Source organism: Periplaneta americana, chromosome 13, assembly GCF_040183065.1.
Source record: "Periplaneta americana isolate PAMFEO1 chromosome 13, P.americana_PAMFEO1_priV1, whole genome shotgun sequence".
NCBI classification, from domain to species: Eukaryota; Metazoa; Arthropoda; class Insecta; order Blattodea; family Blattidae; genus Periplaneta; species Periplaneta americana.
The window spans coordinates 73,572,253-73,587,508 of NC_091129.1; positions in this window are offsets into that span (position 1 = coordinate 73,572,253).

The following is a 15,256-nucleotide window of genomic DNA, read 5'->3' on the forward strand; positions in this document are numbered from 1 at the left end:
GAAATATTAGCTATTGTTTGTGACATACTTCTTTTAGGTGCTCAATAGGGAAGCATTAGCCTGCGTAACAATGTAGCCCATATGGCTGGATGCTGAGTTGTTATCCAGGCAACCTAAGTTCGAACCTTAACTGGTTCTATATTTTTTTCTTTTAATAATGATTAATATTGTGATCACAGTTATCTATTTACATACCTATATCATATTTCTCAATGTATTGAATGCTTAATCATGTTTTAAACAAATTACCAATTAACTAACATTCTATTGTAAAGGATAAACAATGAAATACTGCTCACGTAGGAAGGTAAGATGTGTCACTGGCGTCTGTTCTAGCTATTTCTGTGGCAGTTATTCCATTTCATTTTGTACCCGATTCATTATGATGTCGTAAAAACACACAAAACATGCATATTTCCTGCACCATACACAGCAAATGAAAGAAGGTTTTCCACAGTCACACACATTTTTCCGCACTTCTGCTGCGAAGCAGATATCCTTCACATTCACAAACACTTCTCGTTCGTTTATCAATTTTGATGCATACCACGCATATTTCAACATGGCTTTGAATATAGGAACTGACGACTGAAAGTGAATTATAATAATAATAATAATAATAATAATAATAATAATAATAATAATAATAATAAAAGTAATTATGATGATGATAATAATAATAATAATAATAATAATAATAATAATAATAATAATAATAATAATATGAAGCTTTAAAAAATGAGAAAACATTAGGATTCAAACTCGGGTTGCCTGGATGACAGCTCAGCATCCAACCACATGAGCTACGTCCTTACACAGTCTAATGCTTCCCTATTAGGCACCTAACGGAAGTATGTCATAAACAATAGCCTGTTTCCAAAACGAGGGGTCATTGGCCACCCATACCAGGTATGACTTTAAACAGTGTGTCTTGTACTTTCATGTCACAAAATCTGATTTAATTCGGTGATATACAGAGCGTGTCCTCTCCTTGTAAGTCTGACTTTTATCTGAGCGAAAATTGTTTTCTGGCGAATGCTCATATATATATATATGTATACAGAGTCTCCCAAAATTAAGTATCTATTTTGTAGAAATATGGCGTTTACGAGTAGAGGTAAGATTGCATGGTAGTGAATTTCAGGTAAGCACATTGTGTAGTTGCTACTGGATTTCGTGAATTCGTTTCGTGACAACAACTGAAAATGTGTTTTGTCGTTATATTTAACTGAATCTGCATGATGTTGAGCATACCGGAGAAGGTTGTTATTGTGATGTGGAGACTGGAGGGGTCGTCATATGGTGAAATTCCATAAAGCCGGATCCACTGACAAAACAATTCACACTCCGCTGAACAAGTTTAAGCATACTGGGGCGGTCACAATGGAGTCCGTATGAGGACGTCTGTCATACTCCGACGACATCATTGAAGCCATCAGGTCGTCCACTGAACATAGTGCAATATCATTGCGGAAATTTGTCACAGGAATTGAAAATTCCACGTTCGTCGGTGCATATATGTTGCTTTCACTCTAAAGAAGAAGCTGTACCACCTGTAGGTTTTGTACCACCTGCATGACGAGGACTTCATACAGAATGTGACTTCTTTGTGTGGGAATTATCAAAGGACGTGTACTCACCCCACCCATTACGCTGGTGGAGCTCCGAAACCGCATTAGCCTACACAAGTTGTCGCCTTAACACCGACAATGTTCCAGAAAGTTTTACGCGCCACTGTCGACAGATGGGAGGTATGTCACGATATGAATGATGCACATGTTGAAAGTAATGTGTAACGAACATCTGCAATTACAAACGTTACCAGTACAATCACTATTTCAACTAAATCGATACAGAATGTCTCAGGATTAATGTGGTTTGGGTTAACCTACATAGATTTAACGTGATATAGTCCATCTATGTCCGAAGTCTAACGGTTGGGGAGAAGTACTGGAACGTCTTGTGGTTCTGTGACTGTACTTGACGTGTTAAGCCAGATCTTTCGCACACGGCAGCATCTGGGTACCGCAACGCCTGAGCAACATTCACAACTGAATACAAGTTTACTTGACATTTAATTAGTGTATTCGCATAGTGAATGTGCAGACATACTTTTTGTTTATGGATTTTGTGATGACAATGCATTGGCTGCTGTTGAGGAATATAGACAACGTTTTCCAATCCTGATTATGTTTTTTCCCGTGTTTATCGGAGGTTATTTGAAACTGGCACACTACCAAGTGTTTTATTGAGCTCGGAAAGAGAACCGATACCGGTACCTGATATGGATTTATAATTCACGGAATCCATAAAAAGTGCAAGTTTAGTACATTAATTATAAAATGAACTTATTGGAACAACACAAGATGCGGAATTTTCAATAATTTACCATACCACAATGTCTAGGAAAACGTCTATAATGTCTCTCTCCATTTTAAAGTTCATCCATCAATAACTTCCCAACTATTACATTTCGGACATAGGTATATCAAGTTAAATCGATGTGGGTTAACATAAATTACCAGACAGTGTATGCGGGATGACTTAAGGAAAAGTGAAGTTGTTTCGTATCAGAGTATATGGCACGTGCCGCGTCATCCGTGTTTTGTGTACCTGGCGAGTACAGCAGCGTACATAACGAAGGAACCCGGTGCGTTCCTAGTAACATTGCAACGCAATGTGTGCAGTTGTGTTATCCCGCTCAAGTATTTAGTACGCGTTGAATAGTGTTGTGCTGATCCATTTATAATGTCGACGGCAAAACGTTCAATTCGCTCAGAGATACGAAGTGCAATTGAGAAGTATGGGAGTGATATTTTATGTATTAACGAAGACAATATCGTGTGTAATGTATGTAAAATTGAAATAAAAATCAGAACAACTCAGGCTATAGAGAAACATTGCAACAGTACATCGCACAGGAAATGCGTTGAAATGAAATCTGAGGAACCATCTACATCATCATCATCATCATCATCATCATCATCATCATCATTTAGTTGTGCGGATCTAAACGAAACGTTTTGCAAAGACATGTGCAATATGATGCTCAATGCAAATATTCCTCCAAAGAAATTGAGTGATCCCCATTTTAGAGATTTTCTTCAGATGTTCTCTCGATACAAAAACTGTTTAAGCGATAGGCGAAGACGATTCAGCTTCGACAACTTACGAGAATATATCGTCGTTTACTGCAACGCTAGTAATTGCATCAATGATGATGAGGTATGTGCTACAGTACTTCATTTTTCTTTTCCTTCTGACTGTACGGAGATACAGTAGCATGTTGAGCATGTTGACGTCGTCTGTTTACGTTTAAAACCTGTTGAGCCAATTGTTCGAATGAAAAAAAATGTAACATATAGTAATTCTTTTTATTTTATTGGGTTATTTTACGACGCTGTATCAACACCTAGGTTATTTAGCGTCTGAATGAAATGAAGGTGATAATGCCGGTGAAATGAGTCCGGGGTCCAGCACCGAAAGTTACCCAGCATTTGCTCGTATTGGGATGAGGGAAAACCCCGGAAAAAACCTCAACCAGGTAACCTGGGCCACCTGGTTTCGCGGCCAGACGCGCTGACCGTTACTCCACAGGTGTGAACCATATAGTAAATGTGCACTTACATTCAACATTAAGTCATCCCGCATCCACTGTCTACAAATTACATAATCCTGAAGTACTCGTATTTTACATTCCTTCTGAGACACTCTGTATATATTTTATTGCTAATTCTTTTTAGAATAGCTATTGATTTAACAATTACAATTTTTTATTAAATTACATAAAATAATAATAATAAATAACAAAGCGATAGAAGCAAATAAAATAAAATTAAAAATATAAATATACTATACATATTAAAAATAAATGAAAATTATGTAGAGAATGAACGGAAATACAGAAATATAAAAGAGTATTGCGAAAAAGAAAGGATACCAGTGAAAGAAGTAAAAGAGAGTAAATAAGTAGAAAATATATGAAAATATATTTTGAAAATAATCGAAAAATCACAGAAGTAGAAGGAAATTAGACATGAGGAAAGTAAAATAAAATGGAAAATATTAGAAAAGAGGATGCAAACGAATTCGTGAAAGAGAAAGAAATGAAAAATAAAAGCCTTACAGCTGTAAGAAAAAAATGTGTAAAAAGTTAAAAGAAAATAATAGAAAAGAATGTTGAGAAAATAATTGCATAAAAAATAAAATAAGAACGAACACACAAGTAATGAAAAGCAATACGTGTAGGCCTATATCATGAATATTATTTGGGTTGGTTTAACGAGCGGGACTCGTACTCCAAGATTGAGTTAGGACGTGAGTTCGATTTCCACCTGGGCTGGGAGGAAAAAGTCTGCTAATGCATAGCGAACTCTTTGAGTTGTTTTGCCTACGAACAGTATTATATTGTTATCATAAAGTTCATCGACTCTAGATAACCGTGTATGAGATACAATTTGATAAAATGATAAGTAATAAAACTAAACATTTTAACACGATAAAGAGGAAGATGGAAGAAATAAGTGCAAGAAACAAAGAAAGAGGTAGAGAAAATAATTAGAATAAAATTAAAGAATATAAAGAAAAGCATGGAGAAATAGAAAAAAAAGTAACAAAAGAATTTGTAAAAGAAGAGAGTGAAGATGATGAGTCGTATGATATTTCAGCCGAGTTCAGAAATATTCACAGTAGTTTGCGATGCTCGTAGCTTCAGCCCCGCTGTTGTTTTATGCGAGCTTCCTTCTCCCTTTTTTCTGGTATAAAGTCATTTTCAACTTGTTTTTATTTGTGCGTATGCAAATATCGCGTACATGTGACTTCATTCTCAGCCAACTCACGGCTCCTCTCCGCAGTTGGACCAGTGGGAATGTTGAAGTCATTTGGCCGCCAAACGGCGAGAAGCGGCTCATGCAATTAGGAGGGAGGCTGAGTCTCGGGAAATACGAGCATCTTGTAAAAATATACTGCATAAGCTCATATGAAAACAGTTCAAGATTAATCCTGGCTCACTTTGTATTAAAATGTTTATTTTGCGCTATAGCTTCTCGCATAAAGTAATGCAATATTTCCTCGTTAGTCAGTGCTGCTAGTGTGTGCTACCCGACTTTCTGACGCCACCTTACAGCTTTTATGAGATACAGCAACCTAATGAGCTCAAACTAGAGCGTTATAGCTACAAATACAGCGGACCGGGTTCGATTCACAGCAGGGAAGTAAATATTTATTTCCCAGAAGAGACCGACAAAGTAGCGTGAAGGCGAGCCCGTAACTGTTGTCCATTAGGCTTGTACTTGTGGATCCGAATGAAAATTTTGCGCTATCATGACTAGCCTACACAAGCCAAGTTCTGCTAGCCCTATCCAAGTAGACCCCATGAAAGACTGGACTGTTTCTTCTCCTCTTTGTTGTTATTATTATTATTATTATTATTATTATTATTATTATTATTATTATCAAGATCTAATCTGGAATAGTCAAGTAACTCACATCTGTAAGAAAATATTTTCATTGCTCAACTCTCTAAATCACTTGCGAAACTCTCTGCCTCTTTCCATAAAAAGAAACATTATTCAATCGCTAGTGATGCCCCATTTTGAATACTGCGATTCTCTATTGACAAAATATGTGTCAATTTAGTTGAAAGACTACAACGTGTTCATAATGTGTGTCTCCACTTCGTCTGCAATACTCGTAAATTTGACCATATAACGCCATTTTTGAAGTTCTTCCTTGGGTCCCCCTAAAGGACCGTAGAATAGCACATTCTTTATCTGTTCTGTTTAGAATATTATGCACTTCTACTCCAAATATCTGAGAACTCGCTTTGAATATCTTACAACGGTACGGAATCAACATCAGGCCTTATTATCCATTCGTCGTCACCGTACCTCTTTCTATTCATCCTCTTTCACAGTGTCAGTTTGTCGCCTATGGAACTCCTTACCTCGTCATGTCAGGGATTGCCTAACGGTTAATAAATTTAAATTAAGAATTAAGAATTACATGCTTTTACATGAAATTGATTTGTGAGTGTTAGCCGATTTTTAGAGGTTGTAGGTTACATAAATTGTCATTTAGGCCTATCATAAAGTAGCATTAGGATATGAATTATAAGTAACTTAATATTTCATTATAGTCCGTGTAAGCTTGTTAATGTGCATGAAAATTATTTTTATATTTAAATATGACTTTCCTATTTTTGTCATTGTTTCATTACGTATTTTACTTATGGTCGTGTGGAAGAGAAGGCTTCATGGCCTTAACTCTACCAGAATGAATAAATAAATATTATTATTATTATTATTATTATTATTATTATTATTATTATTATTATTATTATTATTATTATTGGGCGGCCGGGTAGCTCAGTTGGTAGAGCAACTGGCTACGGACTGGAAGGTTCGGGGTTCGATCCCGAGTGGTGATGGGATTTTTTCTCGTTGCCAAACTTTATGAACGGCCCCTAGGTTCACTCAGCCTCATATAAAATTGAGTACCGGGTCTTTCCCGGGGATAAAAGGCGGTCAGAGCGTGGTGCCGACCACACCACTTCATTCTAGTGCCGAGGTCATGGAAAGCATGAGACTCTACCTCCATGCCCCCCAAGTGCCTTCATGGCATGTGATGGGAATACCTTTACCTTTTATTATTATTATTATTATTATTATTATTATTATTATTATTATTATTGACACTGGTCAACAAATTTAAACTTTGTTTCTGTCCTTTAGATAAAACTATGTAATTTTAACTAAATAAGACGTGCTGAGTTTATTTCTGAAAACCAAAATTTTCTAACACATAGCATTTTTTATGGTACACGTACTTCACTTATTTGCACAAATTTGTTACATAAAGTAATCTTTGTTTAGCCAAACTTCACAAATTAAAATGTCCTTTTTTTATCTTTTACCATTGTAAACAGCTTCTGAAATCTCTCTGATGAGTGACCAGCAATATTCAGCCAGCATACTTGCATTTCACCTTACACGGAAGCGCTTTTTGAAGGTAGAGATTTTTTTGATAAAATCTCGCTTACAGCACAAGTTTTTTTTTGGGGGGGGGATGGGAAGAAGTCCAGGTGGCTGTCAAGAAAGTGTACTTTCAGTGACGTGTTGCATTCCATAAGGTGAAAGTAGTGTATTTCAATAACTTTTTATTTTGGAGAAACAGTACGTGTTGGACAAAAACTAACTGCCGATTTGTTTTTGTGATCACAAAATACTTCGAATACACATAGTTTTATAAAAAGGACAAATTTCATGTTATACAATTATACAGTAGCTCAGTTGGTAGAGCAGCTGACTACGGACTGGAAGGTCCGGAGTTCGATCCCAGGTGGTGACAGGATTTTTTCTCGTTGCCAAACTTTCAGAACGGCCCCGAGTTCACTCAGCCTCCTATAAAATTGAGTACCGGGTCTTTCCCCGGGGGAAAAGGCGGTCAGAGCGTGATGCCGATCACACTACCTCATTCTAGTGCCGAGGTCATGGAAAGCATGGAGCTCTACCTCCATGCCCCCCAAGTGCCTTAATGGCATGTTACGGGGATACCTTTACCTTTACAGTCTTATTATTATTAGTATTATTATTATTATTATTATTATTATTATTATTATTATTATTATTATTATTATTATTAAATTTAGTATACAACCAATATTGTTTAATTATTTACCATTACTAAGGTTCGCATAAAGTAGCTGTATCAGGATATAGGCCCACCAACTTCTTACTACCGATTGAAGATGAGGTCGCTGCTATCGCTACAATAGGAAACGTGCAACGAGCTCTGTAGTTCGGACTTCTGCCGTCGGTAATCGGAACTTGACTGGTCTAGGCATCCATGGACCCTTCGTTTTGTTTACAAATATTAACTAGTCGCCTATCCCCCAGCCGACAGTAGTGACGACGTATATTCAATCCAAGGTCCTTGACTTGCTTCAAACTAAGTAAACACTATCCCTTTTCACTAGCTAAACCTCTACCTGCTGGGAAGAGCGCTCCCCACCCCCTAGCTAAGACATACGTATATCTGAATATCATACATCGTCACTACTGTCGGCTGGGGAATACGAGACAACTGCAGTAGTTAATGTTTGTAAACAAAAAGCACGGACCTAGAATGCCTATCCTGATACAGTTACTTTATCCTAACATTAACCATTACCAGTTCCAAATAAATCACAAGCTACTCCACAATTACATTCATTACCAACATTCTAATGACGCAATTGATCCATTTATATTGTAGGCCTATGTATATGTGTGAATGTATGCATATGTGTATGTATTCTATGTGTATATGTTTTATCTATGTATTTGTATATGCGTATAATATATTTGTGTTAAATTAAAGTTGTTCTGTAGGTCTAGCTCTAGTTCTCCTTCCATGATATTTTGCGTCCTTATTAAACTCAAATTTTTTTTTTCCGTACGCGTTTCCCATCCAACTGTAGTTCGATAAGCCAACATGAGCAATAGAAGTGATTTATCTTCGATCCACGAAATTGAGTATTTATTCCTTGTCACGTGTTGTCTTTGTCATAGACCTTATCGTTGTCGTGGTCCTTGTGATCCTTATCGTGTTCCTTCTCTTAAGCCTTGTCTTGGTTCTTGCCAAAATCCATGTCGTGATTGTTTCCCTGATCCTTGCTGTTTTCCTTGTCTTTGTCCTTCACGTGGTCCTTATCGTGGCGCTTGTTGTCTTTGTCATGGTTTTACAGTTGTCATTTCAAAATAATATTGCTTTCCCATTGACAAGTAACTTTTATGTCGCACAGTACTTTCCATACTTTCATAAATTAGAAGACAAAAAAACATGCACGTTAAACCGATAACTGTATTAGTAATACATGACTTACGACATTTGTACTGGTGTGCACATTTGAGTAGGATTGATACAGGAGTGGGGTTAGGCGAAAATACGCATGCGCGACTAGACGTATTCCTGCATAACTACATTTATTCTCATTTACGTTAGGGGCTGTGTGAACCTCGGTGCCATAATACGGCAGCAAGAATTAGAAATAAAAAAAAACAAAACCCATAAATATGAAAGACATTCGGTCAAATAAAGAATGCCATGACAACAGATCCTGAATTAGAACTAATAATATCCAATTCAATAAAATAAATTTTATCATTCATAATAACATAGAAACTACCAATGGAAAAAAAAAAGATGACTTCATTGAAAATCGAACTCGCGATCTTCCGGCTTGTGGTACAACGCTTTAACTGCAACTATAGCGATTGGGCCATCACATAATGAAAATCTTGAAATATGAAAACTTTCAATACATATAAACGTTTATTTTAAAGTAGGCCTATGCCTGTTATAGAACCATGGCGGCCGATAGGATAGAAGCAGTTTAAAACTCCCATCTTTTCTAGACAATCGCATTAATAGAAGTCAGTTCTACTTATTATCATCTTTTTCCCACAAGAAAACAGCTCTGGTATTCATTTATACTAGAGGCTGAGTAAACCCGAGAGCCATAGTATTGTCCAAAGGAAAAAAAGTTCAACGGAGAAAATCCGTAATTGTATCGGGAGTCAAACCTGAAATCCGCGACCTCGCGACTTGTAGCGCATTGTCTTGACTAAGAGGCTTCCGCCTGCCCCACATATAGTACAAATTTCAAGAAAAAGTATTAAAACATGCTAGGCTAGGTAATATAAAGCGCACATCTTAATAATACGTTCACATGTTACTTATAAAGATTAATTTATTACGTTTACTTACATCAGTTTTCACATGAGTGACATCGTTTTTCACAACATATGCTTTTTATTATGTTTGCTGCCACTTTTTTGACCACGCGTACACGATGTTGTTAATTTTCGTTATTATGTTCCTCTTTAGTTCCACCGGAGTGTGCGGCCTGTTTTTGTATATCCTTCCTTTAAGAATAAATCTGAGAACGTCAAATCGGGGGAACGTGGGGACCATAATACTTGCGAAATTATACGCTCACCAAAAAACTCGCGCAAAAACTGCATGGTTTCGTTAGATGTGTGACATGTGGTACTGTCCTGCTGAAACCAACGATCACGTTCATCATTGTCAAGAAGCGCTGATCCACATTCCCTAAAACGGGCGATTAATATCGTTATGGTCGAATTGTTAGGCACTGCCATATTCGGGTAATTCCTACGAAATTCGTCTACAACACGTACATAAGAACGACAGGAAAAATAATGTTCAACAATGAAAACTCGTTGCTCTTGGGAAAACGATATGTTTGCCGAGCAATAAACAAAGGACTACTGCAAACGTCAGTATATACATACATATCACAATGACGTCTAGGTTTTGTTGCTGTTAATACCCATGATGCAATCTAGCGGTAGCCGATAGCACTTTCCAACTTCATTACTCAATATAGACATTATAATTTTAATGTGCGCGACTTTTGGATCGCTCTGTATAATAATTGGTCACCCCTGATCCCTGATCTAGATAGATGAAAGATAGAGAGATGCAAGAAAGACGAAGAGAATGAATAAAAACTGCTTCAGGAACGAAGTCTCGAAGAAGGACGGTGAAAAGTAATACAAGAAGCAAGAAATGTGGCCGCGTTGTAAATTCCGAGACTTCATGTTAGTCAGCAGCTCGGTAATGAACGCGCCCGTTTCCTCGAGCAATCTGGGTAATGAACATTGTCAAAGTAAAATATAAATGACAGAAGTGGAGAAGAGAATATTGTAACCAGTCTCAAGAAGAACAAGAAAATTAGGAGTCGCTGGATGCATATAAATGAACATCATTTATACTGTGTAACACCTTCCTTTTGTCTGTATTAAAGGCAACTGATCCCTGTGTTTCTCCGCTCTCTAAATACACTACATAAACATAGGAGGAAGCGTTCGTTAGCAAGCCTGCAGGAACATCATTTCCGGACATTATTTCATTAAGAAGTTTTTACTTTATAGCCTTCCAGAAGCCTTCCTTTGTCAGGCACTGAAGACTGGAGGAATCACCGGAGAATATTAACAGCGCATTGTTTTGTTTCAAGTCCTTCTATGTTGAAATTTCACTCTCGTTAAAGAGTGAGAGATGCAAATTCAGGTGTCTTTTAAGTTATATTCTCTTCAGATGCTCCTGTGAGAGTTTTGCAACGATTAAAAATTCATGAATTTGTTTAGCGCTTTTTTATGTGTGTTAATCGCTGAAAGAAAAATGTATCCGAAAAGGTATTTGTACCAATTTTTGCTGAAACCTAGTCTTTGTGAGAGATAAAATTCTGCTCCGACGTAACATTTATAGAAAGAAAATAGTCCTGATATTTCTATTTAGTATTTTTGTCTTCGATTCCCGATGGGATCATGTATTTTTTTTCAATTGATATAATTCTTTCGGGTGCACTATGATCCTGGGATTTACTCAACCTCTAACACAGGGCTGGGCACCGAGAGCGAATCCAACCTCTAGACGGGGACGCTTAATATTCATCCGTCACAACATCAACGCTGCTGCGTTGTTCGGCGGAGAAGAAAGGGGTTGAAGAGAAGTCATATGGCTCCGCGTGAGAGAGTAGAATTCGCTCTTGGTGCCCAGCCCTGCTCTAACAGAAATGAGTGCCAGAGGTATTTCCTTGAGGTAAAGTCGGCGGGCACGCAGAAATATAACTTCTGCAATTAATGAAGATTTTCGATAAGGGGGGAACCTTAACTTCCCGCCAACTTGTGATCTGCATGTTTACTATACTTTTGTCTTCTGGTTTTATGTTAACATCAGTGTCAGGAAATTATACCTAGCTTTTTGAATTAAGGAGAAACTCCACTAAAAATGAGAACGTTTTTCATAATCATTTTTTTCAACCAGATTTTGAGAGCATGTTTACTATGTAGAGGGCTGACAAAATCCAAATTTTGAAACACTAACTGCTTTTGGCTTTTCATTTTTTTTCTATTCTTTTTATAAACATTTTCAAACCCATGCTTTTAGTAGAAGTTCTCAACTTTTAAGATTTTTTGTTATATTCACAAGACCTAGGAAAATATGCCTGTGTATTCATTTTATGAAATATCTCATTATTTACTTTCAAAACAGTAAAGCAGGAAAAGTTAATTACCATAATTGCATAAAAATACCTTTTCCAAAGCCTTCTTAGTACTGTACCATGTTACAAAATATCTGTAGATACTGTCATTATGACAGTTATCTTTCAATAACTTGAAAACGATTAGAAATATCTCTAAACAGATTGCACGATTGCTTTTTTTTTTAGAAAATATCACGTGATTTTGAGTACCTACATGACCCCCTTTCTACTTAAAATTTTAAAGTTGCATCCAAAATGGCGTCTTTTGAGATAGCTGAAGACTAGAATCGAATGTGTCATTGGTAGAACATTTGGCTTTACAAGTACTGGTAACACCTTTAGTAATCGAAAATCAAGCATATGGGGGATATTTATTCGATTCCAGACTTTTGATTCTCCCTGTAATATATATAAACTGATTTTTTTTTCTTTCTAGATTTTAAGAACTCAAGTGTATTAAAATTAGACCATTGTGGCATTCGTATAAACTTCCAAAAATAATTTTGCGTAAATCATAACTGATTCTAAAGTAGTGTTTTTTTTTAAATTTAAATATTTTTTCAACAAAATTAGCCATAGGTAAACTATTATAATAGTATTCTTTATTGATTTTCTTAGTAAGAACTACCAGTAAGACATCAACACTTATAAAATAATAAATTTATATTGAAATACATGCACTCATACTCATAGATATTACTCGACCAAGGCCAGTGAAGTCCAGCAGCCCGGAGCCGTGGTGCTACTGCTCCTGCGTTCGTAATATCGCGTCGCGATAATTCTCATTACGCCCACGGCTCCACTCGCCTTGGTCGAGTAATACTAATTTATTTATTTGTTCACGTAGTATGTAATAGTGAGTAAAAGATAAACATCTATAATTATGTCTATGTAATATTTCCAAGTAATCCATTATAATTTATAAGGTTTCAAAATTTACAACAAATTGTGACTGCAATCAACTGTGCATCTGCAGTTCAAATATTTGTAAATTTGGCTAACCGTCAGGTTGGAATATCGGGTTTTTCAGCACTGGTCACTCGCTCTGAAATCTGTTTGGGTCCGAGTGAAATTTGTAGTGTACAAAGACGTGCTCTCTGGCAGATTTTAGCGGTATAATTCCATTCCTCCTATTGATATTCTACCATTGCTCCATTAATCAAATTCATCCGGTGCTATGTGGTTAGCCTCCCGTAGTGAACTGAGAGTAATGCATACGGCAGCAAAAAGAACTACACCTTCTGCGGACCCATAATTGCAGGGTTCAGATCCATAGTGGGCCAAGCGCCATTTACTAAAACCTAGAAAAAAAGGGTTAAAATGAAGTTATTACCATAATTCAATGGAAAAATATAGCAAGTAATATAAAGTACATACATTAAAACTAAAAAAAATATGTTAATCTTCATTAAAGTATGGTATTCACTTAACTTGCTTTCTCAGTTTTTAATAAATGGCGCTTGGTCCACTGTGGCTCTGGACCCTTTAATTTATGTAGGAACTCCGGTGAATGACGCTAGGGAAATACCCATCTTTGGATAAATTATGATTTAATATATAACCAAGTTTCCCATGCGTTTACGAACAAGTTCTCTCAAAATGGTAGTTGTCATAATAAGTTAATTTTTTGTACAAAATACGTTTAGAGGAGAAATTATTTCTGTAATAAAATGATATGAATGCGAGAACGTGCAGCCATACCATTTTATTCATTTTCTCTTGATGTTGTAAATAGAAACTGAAAACTATGTAGATTAGAAAGATGCATTTATTTCTCGCCAGGATACAGCTTTACTAAGACAGATAATATTTTACCTCAATACATCGGCATTTCAAACGTTCTTTTGCCCATAATATACCTGCACCTGTACCCGAACAATTTCTTTCATGCATATTTTTCTACTTGTGTAGTCCTTATTTGCCTATACCAGTACAAAATATTATTTTACTTTATCTCTAATTCAGATGTTTCCTCTCTTACTTTCCTCTAAAATTTCTTTTAAAACTCTTACTACTTCGCTTTCTCTTTGCCCTTGAATGACCTCTTTTGCTGGGTCGAGGAACTAACTTTTTATCTCGCTGTGTTTGAAGTTTTTTCAAGGCATTATGCAAAAATTCTCCGCCCGTAAGAGAAGCCAAATACAGCTCTGTGCATATTTTACACAACCACAAAGAATAAGCGAAGTTTAAGACATTAGAAAGTTTAAAACATTTTTTCATCCAAAAATGTATATATATCGCAGCTTTGTACCGTTAAAAGTGTTGGAGATGAACAGCGAATGTTATCACCATAATGAGAGAGGGAAATTTGAATATCACCACCTCGTATTTCTGTGGTTCTGTTCCCAAATGCTAAATGTTGTCCGTTTGATATTCCTTTGTCTGTTATGTTATTTCGAGTTGCAGAAAGTCATTGTACATAATATGTACACGAAAAATGTAACGAGTTTACGGTCATTTAGAAGAATTATTTGTCGGTAACATACATGACAATGCAATATAACGTCATAGCTTTAAATTTTCCTCAAGCTAAAGTAAAGAATGCTTGTGATATATTTAACATAGACCAATTTTCTCATGGATGGAAATCATAGTACTGGCAATTTAATATTATGCATCCAAGGACCAGTCACTTCGCAAGTAAATCGCTGATGTCGATTTGTTACAGTCAGATTGTGGTTTTATTATAAGCGTCCCAAATTTCTTGTATAATGCGCGAATGACCCTCTATTAGCCCACAACTTCGCTCCTCCGGACTTTGAGGTGCTAGCATACACCTGTGAATGTTTATGTCGTGTACTAGGGTGAGTGTATGTGTAAATGTTCATATATGTATGTACAGGGACATCATTTTATTTTTACTAACATTTTTAATATTAACCTGGCTATACCTTTAGAGAACCGGAAACACCGTTTGCTACCTCTTCCACGACTGGAGTTCCATGATACTGGCGTAAAACACAAACAGATCACTTTACGTTCATCCATTTACGTAAACTAGGAAATATCGCAATTTTGAGTTCGATAATTTTCATTAGGTTTTTGTTTAATCAAAATACAGTACTGTATTAAGAATAAGTGTTTTTACTCACGAACTGAGTTATCCATGCGAACGTATTCATTATGCATTGTATATTATACTGTCTACAGCACATTAGCGTACAATATAGAGAATAAAGTTAAATTGAAAAATAATCATAATATGGA